Genomic DNA, 12,278 nt, shown 5'->3' on the forward strand with positions numbered 1-12,278 from the left:
TCTTACTTAGTTTTTACTTTAGTCACTACTATGGCAATTAGCTTTTTATGACCCATCTCGGTTGTACTTTTTGACTTCTATATCATGACTCCTTGGTGGCTGGGGAATGTTGTGACAGAAGAATCACACTGAACTCATGTGTGCACAAACTGGAAGTGATGGAAAGTTAATGACCCATGGAGCAATCTTAAGCATTAGGAACAGGATTAGATAGATAACTATTCCTACTTTCATCCCTTGGGAACAAAAGGCTGAGGATCATTCTGTACAGTTTCTCAGAGGACACCAGTAGGATTGAGTCTCAGATGCCTTCCACAGTGATCAACTCAATAAGGCACACTGTGTACTGGTTTCTCCCTCTTTCCCATTTCACCCTTCCTGTTTCCCTCTCCTGTGCCCTGTGACCACTTTCCAAACAAATAACCTGCACATAAGCTAATGGCTCAGACTCTGTTTTAGGTGAGGGCATACTGAGATCTTTGGTAGCAAAAATTGGTAGTAGAAATTGGTAGTAAAAGTATCCTAGGAAGCAGACTTTAAAAAGAAGATTCTGGTACTGGACCACTTGGTGTTGTGAAAGGAAATATCAAAACTCAAAAATAATTACAGAATATAGCTACTATGTTCCAGTAAGTACAAAGTGGATACTGAGATAAAATGGAGGAATGTAGAATACGGAAATGAATAGAAAAGAATTTATTGACATGGAAAACTGCTCATATGACTCTGGAATTACGTTCCCAGAAAGCATTTGAAGTTGAGTATACAGATGTTTCCTTGAGACTTGGATATACTAGCTGTAGTAAATGAGATATAGATGCTAGAACAGCCTTGTCTTAGTATTGAGAAGAGTTCAAGAGACTCAGGATGTGTGGATGTTAGAAAAAATGTCTTTTGCAAGACAAAAGAACTCAACAGGCTGCCTTGATCCTCAAGAATCTGTTGTGATAATCTATAGTCCATGGTGTTCCTAGGTGAAAGACAAATGAACAGCCAAATACAGTACTACTAGATTTGTTTAATCGAAAAATGAAAATAAAGAGCTGATAAGCAAAAAAATGAAATTAATGACATGTTAGAAAATTGAAAACCTTTACCTAATTTTCAGATCTAAACTATTCTATTGATGCCCAAATCCCATCAATTAAAAGTAATTCTGGGCCTCCTTGAGGTAGAATTCTCCAAAATACCCCAAAAGAGAAAGCAGCCATGCAGCTATGCACTGAGGAAATGGGAAAACATAGACCTTTATATAGCTGTTGGAAGCAGAGTATGAACTGACATTAATAGAGGGAACCTGAAATGTCACAATGGTCCTCCAGTTATGATGTGGCTTATAAAAGCCAAAGACTGTCTCACTGGGAGTACACTCCTAAATAGCAGTGGTTACCAAGCAATGGCCATGTGAGGGCATAGCAAGAAGGCAGCTGTCTGCAAGCCAGCAAGAGTCATCCAGTAACTGAACCAGCTGGAATATGAACCTTGATCATAGACTTCTAGCCTCTAGAGCCATGAGAAAATAAATTTCTGTTGTTTAAGCCATTAGGCCTATGGTATTTTGTTATGCAGCCAGCGTAAACTAGTACAAATGGCCTGGTAGGTAGGCTCCTCCAAGGAAAAACAAAAACAAAAAACAAAAAACAGTTGTTGCTCCTTGTACCTACCACTAAGAAAGAGACACAACAATTAGTGGGAGAATCATTAAATTGTTTGAAGTCTTTTATTGGACTATATTATATGTATAGAAAAGACAAATGTCATTAGTAAAAAATGGCTACTGGCTCTTATAGACCCTAAGGATCTCATTTTGAGGAATCAATTAACTCTGTGATCATAGATTCCCATCATGAGTTGAGTGTTATGCTTTACACTGAGTCGGGGACTGTAGCAATCCATTGTACAGTGGAAATAGTACATTCAGGATCAGGTTGGATTAGATTCAGAAAACAAAAGAAAAACACAGGAACTGGTGGTGCAGACTCCATAGCATCTGTCTTTTAGAAATGATGTCTCTTGCTCAATTCAGACTCATTCCCTTACTGGAAAATATTGACCAAGAAGGAAAAATCTCAAGCCCATTGCAAGAATAGTGCAGCTAGATATATGTGTGCTTGTCAAAAAAAGATTGCCGCCACATACTGTCCCACTTAAGATCTAATGGATAGAGATGAAAGGAAATTCCCTTAGTGGGCAAAGCTGCAAGAAATGTACTCAGTCTTTCAGTCTGAATGGAAGGAGAAATGACTCAGGTCCAGATACATACTCCTGGTGGAACAAATGTCTTGGTTGGTTCATTATGGAATTAGAAGGGGCAAGATTGGAAGATTAAGAACAAAAAAGTTTAGGGAAGTGGCCCAAAGTTCAGTTCTGTCTCATTACATCATATGCAACAGCAGTCTCCAACCTTTTTGACACCAAGGACTTGTGCTCCTGTGAGAATCTAATGCCTGATGATCTGAGATGGAGCTGAAGCAGTGATACTAGCTCTAAGAAGCAGCTGCAAATACAAATAAAGCTTCACTTGCTTGCCTGCTGCTCTTCTCCTGATGTGTGGTCCAGTTCCTAAAGGCCACTGACTGGTACCAGTCCGTGGCCACAAGGGGTTGAGGACCCCTGCAAGTCTACAAAGAATTTAAAAAGAGGAGGTGCTCAACACAACTACTACAGTGCTATAGTGCCCATGAACCAAGTAACAATGAAGAAAGGGAGAGACACTCTAAGTGGTTGTATCGACATGGGTGCCCTCTTGCCAATTATGATCTAACTAGAGCCACCAGTGAATAATAAATCTTCCTTCACAGATTAATGCTAAACCTTCTAAATGACAGCATCCCCTGGAGAGATGATGTAGCCACTGGATGAAGGTTAATTATAGTGGAACTCCATCATCCTCACCAGAATTAATAGTGGCTCTGGATATGGGATTGCATTACTATCTTCAGACTTACAAAATGCCTGATTTCCTAATATGTTACCTCTTGCAATACTGTCTTAAAGTATCCATTATTAAGGAATTGCATTACTAGCCATTACACAGCATCCTCTGGCTCTTCCATATAATGCATCACTTGAAAGTGACTAGTCTAATAGAATAGCGAAATGGCTAACTAAAGGCTTACCTAAGATGTCTGCTTAGGAACCAGACTCTGGGATTTGGGTGTTGTGCTCCAGGATGGGGTATTCATGTGGAGCCCACAGCTGATATGTTGTGCTTATTACTATAACATATGGGCCTTGGAACCCAAAAGTTCCAACTGCTGCTTACCTGTGTGGCCTGGTTCCCAGCAGGTGGTCCCAGTCCATGGCCTGGGGTTGGAGGCCCCTGGTGCAAGGGATAAGACCACCTATTACATGAGCCACTGCTGTAGAAACCAGCTTCATACATGTATAATCTGGAAGCATCTTGCCTCAGCTGAACAGTGTCCTAGCTTTCTACCTTAGAGCTACTCTGAAGCCAGAGTGGGAAATTATTATGAAAACTTGCTCAGTATTCACACATGTGAATCTTGGAGGCATGAGGGTGTTAATGCACCATGGAGATTCTTAGCAATAGAGGATAGGAGGCAGTGAATAAATGCTCTCCACTCAGTCTTCAGGAGGCATGTTCTATATAAGCTCTTCAGAAGGTCCTGATAAGTTTGAGGACAGTTGTCTATGCAGCATAACAACTTAGGTAACTTTTTTTTTTTTAATGTTGGTTTTATTACTATTCAGGTATGCTGAGACCAACAGTTCAGGAGATGACTGCCACTGGAAAAAAAAAAAAATTGTTACAGCTCCTATGCCATGCAGGTCCACCCAGGCGAGCACCAGGAGGGAAAATGCCAGCAAGGGAAGGAATGGCGAGGTGGGGTAAACAGGCTAAGCAGGTGTAGTATTGGCTAGTTTGAGTAATTTCAGCAGGTTTTGGGATGTAGTGGTTGTAGGATGTAATTGTCTGGTACCTGGCCCTGGGATGATCAGGGCAGGGGAATAGTGGCATAGAGTATAAGAGTCTGATAAGGGCAAAGCTGAGGGTGTGAGTAATTTGCATATGAAAAGCATGCTCCCAGGAAAGTCATGTAAATCTCTAGAAATTATCTAACCTTGGGAGAGACAGTCCCTCCAGAGTCAACAAGGCCCAGATGCCACAGCATCAGAAACACAGAAAATAAAAAAGCATGGTTAACACACCCTTGCATTTGATTTCCTCCTTTCTTCTTTGTTTCATTCCTTTCAGGTTTCACTCTTATCCCTTGAGGTCATTTTACAAATACCTTTACACAGACATCTAGTCTTATGTATTAATGTCATAAGGTATAAGGGATAGTGAAGAGGGCAAAGGGTAAGTGGTGGAGGAACTCAGGCTGGGAAAAATTCTTTCTAACCCACTGATTTAGCTTTAGGTTTTATTGAAATATCTCAAATTTTGGCCCTATGACTATTCAAAAGATTCAGTGCCCATGACTATATAGTTTGCATGTTGCATTTCTAAAGAGAAATGATTTGTGAGAGTAAAGATGCTATATTAAAAAAAAAAAAAAAGTCTACAGCCATGCCACCCTGAACATGCCCAATCTTATCTAATCTCGGAAGCTAAACAGGGTCAGGCCTGATTAGCAGTTGGATGGGAGAACACTTGGGAATACCAGGTGCTGTAGGCATCAAAAACAAAAACAAAAACAAAAAAACAGACTGGTCTGGAAAATGGTTGAAAGAGTTGTGTTTTTTGTTAATTAAAAAAAAAATTATAATGAACGTGGGCAACTGGAATCTCCCCTTGATTATTAGTAATGTGAAATTTAAAAGGCTATTTGCACATCATAAAGACAATGGGAGCTAAATCACATGTGGAGTTTTGTTAAAGAAGAAGCGTGAAAGACAATAATCAAAATTGTAATCAAGTAAATCAAACATTCTTCTAAGAACTATATCATTTGTTTACATCAAGACCCAGAGGAATTGCCCAGGTAGTTGGGCATTAAGGATCTCTGTGGGCATAAATAAATGTTATTTCATTCTTGATTCTCCTTCCTCAGAACCCCGTGATGGCAATCCCAGTGTGACAAGAGGAAAGTCATCTCCATTTTATATTGCTCGAAGGTGGGAGATTGTAAAAATCAGGGCTCCCTCTTCTCCTTGGAGTGCATTTGGTTTTCCATCTTCTCAGCACATATCCTTCAGGCAGACTCCTGTAGACTGATCTGGACAATGGAAAGCTGTAAAAGATTGCCTTTAAGAAGCTCATTACATGGCATTTTTTAAAAATTAGAATTTATAGGATTAAATAATTTTAGAATTTAATTCTAGGATTTAAGAATTAAATATAAAGAAATGTTAATTATTCTGCTGGCAAATGAACAGGGGGAAATAAAGATCTACACTAGATTAACAACCCTGTATTTCAAAATGGGAAATTCTTTTTCACTTTTCTGAGATTTCTTTGTTCACTCTCTTAAGGTTCTGAATTTCGAAATCCAAATACATCAGGGACTAAATTATTTTGAAATTACTCTGAATAGCAGATTAGTGAGATTATCTAAAAATAACTGAGGTAACGTAATGCAGACGGTAACTAATGACCTGTAAATGCAGGTTCCTCTACAACTCTCCCTTCAGGGAATAGCTAATGTTTCTTGAATGGCTTCTGTGGGAACTGGATGATTCAAAGGAATTGGTAATAAGAGATGATACAGTGATTTTGCCATTATATCTTGACTTGAACAACATATAAACAAGCCATCTTTCTAAACAAATATATTCATAAAGGCTCAAGAAATGTACCAAATGCTGATAACAGCCCAGAAATCTGTACTTCTAATCAGACTTCTCAGGCTTACTTGTCAGAATTCATTTTGCAGAACAGACAGAATAATTTCTTTCTTTTTTTCTATAGCAATAGGCTATGCTATCATTCTAGTGTAAAACTTCCATCTCAAACAAAAGTTAATAAGAAGTTCTTTCTTCATTTGCATCTATTCCAATTGGCTTTTACATAGACAATCAAGTAATTTAGGAACTAACACAGAGAATGGAAGACAGGAGAATTTACTATACGGTGCAAAGCTATAAGATAACCACAAGAGGAAAAAAAGTAGAGCTTCAAGGGAACTAATTTAATGCCCAATTCTTCATTTATTAGATGTGCAAAATGAAACAGAAATGGTTTAAGTCGACTTGTTCCAGGTGAAGCACTTAAAAAATAGCAGAGGTTCAGGTCTTACCCCCTTGCCTGTTGAGACCTCTTTCCTTTATAACATTGCCTCCCCTCAAAAAGCATTGGGAAATACGCCATAGGATCTTGCTGCAAATTACTGAGACATGGGATGTACTAATAAGAGACAGATCACTCACTACAAAGCAAGTAGTGACTAAAGTTTTCTTTAAAAATGGGTCAAGGTGGCCCCGTTATTTGCACCCATTAGTATATGACACTAATGAAGAAGGCAAGAAATAACACCCTCTCAATACTTTTTATTTTATCCAACACTAAGCAGAAAAGCAAATGAGGAAAAAAGGAAAATAGCAATTCTCGCTAATTAATTTGACCATACTCGCTAAACAAACTAGCTACTGTGACATTTTATAATTGCGGAATTTTCAGAGACAGACATATCTGAAAATATTACCAGATAGGTAAATAGTATCTGTGAATGCAAACCAAAGGGCAATGTCAGTGTGTGTGAATAAGAGAAAACAGTCATTACTGTTCCAAAGAAAAGGTCCAGGAATTATTCACAGTCCTGTGTAATGGAAAGAATGTTGCTTTGGGAATCAGATGGGCCTTGAGCCACTACTCTTCAGCCACTGTGCACCTCAACACTTTGCCTTAAGCAATCTCAGGTATAGCATAGGGCTAATAAATACCAGTCTACTCATCACCAGGATTTAATGTGATAATATATTTAAAGTCAGTACATAAAAAAAGTTCAATAAATTACAATTCACAGATTACTAAGAAAAAAATCATATCAGTATATATAGAATAGTGTATTTCTATGAACCTATCATTCGGCTTCAGTAATTAAAACTTAAGGTCAATCTTGTTTCATCTATACATGCATCCACTTCCACTCCCTATAATACTTGGAAGCAAATCCTAGATGTTATTTTTCATCTTTAAATAGTCCAATATATATCTTTAAAAGTTAATGATTCTATTATAATACAACCAGAAACCATATTGCATCCCCCAGGTAGTAATAATTATTAATATTACCTAATATCAAGTCAACATTCAAATTGTCAAATTGTCTTATGTGTTTTCCCCCCAACTTATTTGAAACAGGATCCAGTAAGATTGGTTGATATGTGATCGCTATGATGATGATAAAGGTTGCTGGCACCAAATAGTATAATTTTGGAATGGAAATCATATCCATATGTAATGCTAGCCATTACTACAGGGATTTAAAGAGAGTGCAGGAATGTAATATATGACTCACAGGTAAGGTCAAATTTTTTCTCTACTACTCATATCAAGGGGATGATGAACTTCATTAACCTGGCAAAAACCCCCATTATGACACCTGTGCCAGTCATCCTGTTCTTTGCTTTAATTTGCTTTGTGACTAGTCAGTATGGAGTCACAAAGCCATAGGAGATCTGAGAGAGGTCTGTATAAGCACAGGAGAGGTGTGTGTCAGAGAGCCTGCCGGCTTATTTTGATGTTGATATTTTTGGTGTCTATATGCGGTAGCATCACCTCTTCTTTTATTGTACTCAGCAACAATTGAGTTCCTACTTAGAACATTCTACGAGGTCTAATTTTCTTTAGAGACATAATTATGGATAAAAAGCAGTTAAACAAGAAAATGATCCATGTCCTCGTATGGGATTTGGGGAGCAGATTAAAACAGTGGGCTAGTAGCTGGAAATTAAGTCAGAGTGAGAGAACTGGGGAGATGATAAGTAAACTCATAGGCTTGCGATCAGTAAATATTGTAGAGATGGCCTCTTTTCTCTTTCCTTCATTACCCTATGTATAGAGATAAACTACTTATAAATAATAATGATATCCTCATAATTAATTTCGGTCCCTCTGTGTGCATATATAATACATACATACACACACACACACACACACACACACACATATATATAATGTAAGCTTTTCATATATATATATATATTTTTCTTGTTTTCAACTGGAGATGAATGAGGTTACATACAAAAAGATAAGACAGGGTATCCTCCAGCTGTTGCAGCTATCTAAAGCTGACTGTATCTAAGAAGACGTGGTTGAAAGGAGTAAGAAAGTTGACAAAGATTGAGTTGAAGAAACAAATGATTGGAAAAATGAAATACAATACATGCCTTGTTACTATTACATTATTCTATGTGTCATTAATCTCAAGTTGTCTACAAATGGATTCTTAAAGATTTGTAATATATCATGGATTAAAACTGCAGTCTGTGTTGAATAATAAGTATTATATATGCTTAAATAATTTAAACTACCATGCAATTATGTTTCAGTTTTAGTTGATCCAGATCCAGTTAAATTAGGCTATATATAAGGCATCATTTAGGTCACAGAATTGTTCAAACAAAGTCTGAAAGGGGTGGTTGTTCTCTTAAATATTGTAGTACCACAATAAATTATACATTTTTAAAGGGAAGTGGATCTATTTTGGATACAAATTTATTATTATATAATTATTTAATCATGGGCTTAAATGACATTTTTTGGAAAATAAAGGGAAGGTAATTGAATCTAAAATTAGAGCAAGAATCTTGTTCTTTTTTAAAAATCATATAGAGCAGTTTATGATATACAGTACTCAATAAACACTTTGGCATGAATGTATAAATTAATAAAGCTTTGATCTTTTCTAACAAAGATGAATTTATGCTAAGTGACCAGTGTCCTGCTGAACAGTACAAATGGCCATCTGATTTGACAAGACAAGAATTGATAAACCATTCATAAAGACTTTCTCTATCTCCATTTTTAATTCATCACCAGGTTCTGTAAGGTTTATTTCCCATGTGTCACTCAATTGTGCTGTTCTCCTCAATTCCACTGCTCGTATTCTAGTCCAAGATACCCAGATCTCACCACAGCTACTCTACTAGCTTAGTCACTAGATTCTCTACATTTCAACCAATGGTCTTTTAAAAATGTATCTCTAAATTTGTTCTATTATTCAACCAACTCACATCTCTTCCTTCCCCTTAAAGCCTTTAAAGTTTCCAATTATTCTTAAGATAAAGACCCAAATACTTAAAATGATTCTTGAGACCTTTGCTACATTTCCTTTGCCATGTCACTCCTTTCTGGTCCAGAGCATCATGCTGATTTTTCCACTGGTCCTCCAAATGAACACAAACTTTTCTCAACAAGACCTTTGGATATGCTGCTTCTTTAGCTTTGACTCATTTCCCTTCTAGTTTTATCAAGTAAATATTAATTCAATTCATACTCCAGCTCTCCGCTAAAAAAAAAAAAAAAAAAAAAAAAATCCTGCTTCAGAGTGCCTTCTCTAATCCCCTGGAATAGATAAATTCCTACTGTTTATAAAGTCTGACAATACGGAGTAACTTATTATCCTAGCATTTGTAACCATTACATTTCTTTGCGGAGCTATTTGATTAACTGACTTCACCAAGAGAATCTCACTGCAGGGGTGATAGGAAACATTTCTCTGTGCTCACTTTTATATCTCAGTACCTAACAAAGTAAATACTACATAACTAAGTGCTTAGGTAGACGCATTCCACTTATAGTAAACATGATGAATAAGTAGCTATTACCTTTAGCATATTGAATAGAACTGTATAGATACAGGAAAACTTCTCTTATTCATTAAGGTTCCATGATTTATTGGAAGCAAACATATACGAAATAATCCATTCAATTAACTATTATTTATAGAACTTCTATTTTGTCTTCAGTACTATAACAAACTTTATTTTTTCATTTTTTAAAGTTAAGATATAGTTCAGATACAGCCAAATCTACCTTTTGTACAATTCAACAAGTTTTGACTAAAACATAGAATCATATAATCACCAGTTCAGTCAAGATATAGTACAGCTCCAGCACTCTGGAATACCATCTCCACCCACTCCCAGTCATTTGCAGTTCTTCTTAGACCAACAGCTCATGTACACCACCGATTTTTTGTTTCTCCCTTAAGTTTTGCTTTTTCCAAAGGTCATATAAAATATACATTATGTAGTCTTTTAAATTTGCCTTCTTTCACTTAAAATAAAGCATTTTATGTTCATCTCTTTTGTGTCATCTATCAATAGTTTGTTTCTTTTTATTGCTCATTTTCATTTCATTGTAGGATATATTATAATTTATTTATGCATTACAAGTTGAGTGACATTTGACTATTTCTACTTTGTGGCAATTATAAATATAATTGGTCTAAATATTCACATACAAGCTTTTGTGTGAACAAAGGTTTTCAAGAAGTATATATTAAGTTTACTATGTCACAACATTTTCCAAGATAGCTACAACATTTTTTAATATCACCAGAAATGTATAAGAGTTTCAGTTGTTCCATATCTTTGGCAATACTCAGTATCATCCATCTTTTTATTTTACATATTCTTGTGGGTACATAGTGACATCTCATTGTGGCTTCAATTTTTATTTATCTAACGACAAATGGTATTGAGCATCATTTCATGATCATATTTACTATCCCTAGATCGCTGATGAAGTGTCTATTCAAGTCTCGTCCACTTTTTATTATTGCTTTTTAAATTGTTGGGTTACTAGGTTTCTTTACATATTTTAAATATAAGTTTATTATCACATATGTGATTTGAAAAAATTTCTCTCAGTATGTGCTTGTCTTCTCTGAACAGTGTTTTTGAAGAGCAGAAATTCTTAATTATGATGAAAACAAATTTAGCAAATTTTTAACAGATTATGCTATTGATGTCATATATAATAAATCTTTGCATAACCCAGGGTCACAAAGTTATTCTTCAATATTTTTTTCTAGAAGTTCTATAGTTTTATAATTTATAATTAGGTCTTTGATCAAATTTTGAGTTAAATTTTGTATAAGCTTTGAGGTATGTGTTGCAACTTTGTTTTTTTTTTTTTTTTTTTTGCATATGTATATAAAAAAATTCCAGCATCGCCAGTTGCGAAAACTATTCTTTCTCTGTTAAATCGTCTTTTTGCAACATTCTTGAAAACCAACTGACCATGTATGTTTGAGTCTGTTTCCATGCTCTCTATTCTGTCCTATAGATTTATTTGTTTATTCTTTCTGTGGTACCATTCTATCTTGATTAATGTGGCCTTATAATAAATCTTAAGAGCAAGTACTGTGATTCCTCCCACTTTGATCTTTTTTTTCCCCCTCAAAATTTAGTATCCTTTGCTTTTCCAGGTTGTCAATTTCTATAAAATACTAGGATTTTTATTTAAATTGTGTTAAATTTATAGATTACTTTGGGAAGAACTGACTTCTTAACTATACTGAGTCTTCCAGTCCAGGAAAATTGTATAGTTCATTTTTTAAGGGGCTACTTTGATTTCTTTCATAAATGTTTTGTAATTTTTGAATATACAGCTTGTATATATAGGATATATATGTTAATTATATCTTTTTAATATTTTAGTGATATTGTAAATGATACTGATTTTATATTTTAATTTCTAATTTGTACTGCTTACATATAAAAAATGGTTGATTTTTGTATATTGACTTTATATTTTGTGACCTTGCTACATCCTTTTATTTTTCAGGATTGTTTTATCTTTAATTCTTTGAGGTTATCTATAAAGATCTTATTGTTCACAATTACAGTTTTATTTCATCATTTCTAACCTACATAATATTTATTCCTTTCTCCTTCCTCATTGCATTAGCTAAGAACATAAGTATGATGGTGAATAGTCATAGAGTAAGTGAACAGCCATGTTTTATTTCTAATCTTAGGATAAAACATTCATTCTTTTGACCTTAAGTATCGCACTCATTGTAGATTTTTCATAGATTCTCTTTTATCAGATTGGAAAGTTTCTTCTCTTCCTACTTTGCTGAAATATTTTTTTATGAATGGATGTTAGCCGTTGTCTATATCATACGTTATTAAATTTGTTGACATAGAGTTGTTCATACCATTTCTGTATTAATCTTTCAATTATTATATGATCTGTAGAAATATCTCTTCTTTTGTTTCTGACATTTGTTATCTTTATTTTATCTCTTTATTTCTTGATAATCCTGACTATTGGTTTACCATTTTTATTTATCTTTTCAAAGGACAAATTTTTAATTTTTTTCTTGCTTTTTGATTTTCAATTTTATTAACATCTTCTC

The 12,278-nt window shown here is 35.2% G+C and overlaps 1 pseudogene; it reads left to right on the forward strand.

Annotated features, from left to right (window-relative positions):
* The first annotated feature begins 4,524 nt into the window (after positions 1 to 4,524).
* On the forward strand, positions 4,525 to 4,643 carry LOC118605535 (annotated as a pseudogene).
* Positions 4,644 to 12,278: the final 7,635 nt, after the last annotated feature.

Source organism: Rousettus aegyptiacus, unplaced genomic scaffold (genome assembly GCF_014176215.1).
Source record: "Rousettus aegyptiacus isolate mRouAeg1 unplaced genomic scaffold, mRouAeg1.p scaffold_m13_p_1, whole genome shotgun sequence".
Taxonomy (NCBI): Eukaryota; Metazoa; Chordata; class Mammalia; order Chiroptera; family Pteropodidae; genus Rousettus; species Rousettus aegyptiacus.